Here is a 400-nt window from a genome sequence, read left to right as displayed (position 1 = left end):
TATATATATACAAATTTTCAGTACTGGAAGTAAATCTTGAAATATACATGTTTAATAATGACATTAAAAACAATATTTAATTTAAATTCAGTAATTGTTGAATTTAACTTCCAACGATTGTTTCTGTCAGATTCAATTGTTTTTTGTACAAAAATGCATTGAATGAGCTTAATTTTATCAACATCATATGGGAGTTAAACTCAATAATTTCCCGAAAAGTAATGATCCGTTACTTTTTCAAGTATGATAATGATAACGATATCGAGTTAATAGAGATTTTTGCAATACTACTGTTTATCTAGATATGGTGAATGCTAAGCTCATGTTATCTTCTTTCTAACAACTAATTAAGAAAAGGACTTTAAGAACGTGACATATCTGGATCCACGTTATTGCAAAA

The sequence above is a fragment of the Atta colombica genome, unplaced genomic scaffold (genome assembly GCF_001594045.1).
Source record: "Atta colombica isolate Treedump-2 unplaced genomic scaffold, Acol1.0 scaffold32, whole genome shotgun sequence".
Taxonomy (NCBI): domain Eukaryota; kingdom Metazoa; phylum Arthropoda; class Insecta; order Hymenoptera; family Formicidae; genus Atta; species Atta colombica.
The sequence above is the reverse complement of the archived record's forward strand: the minus strand, read 5'-3'. Positions refer to the sequence as shown.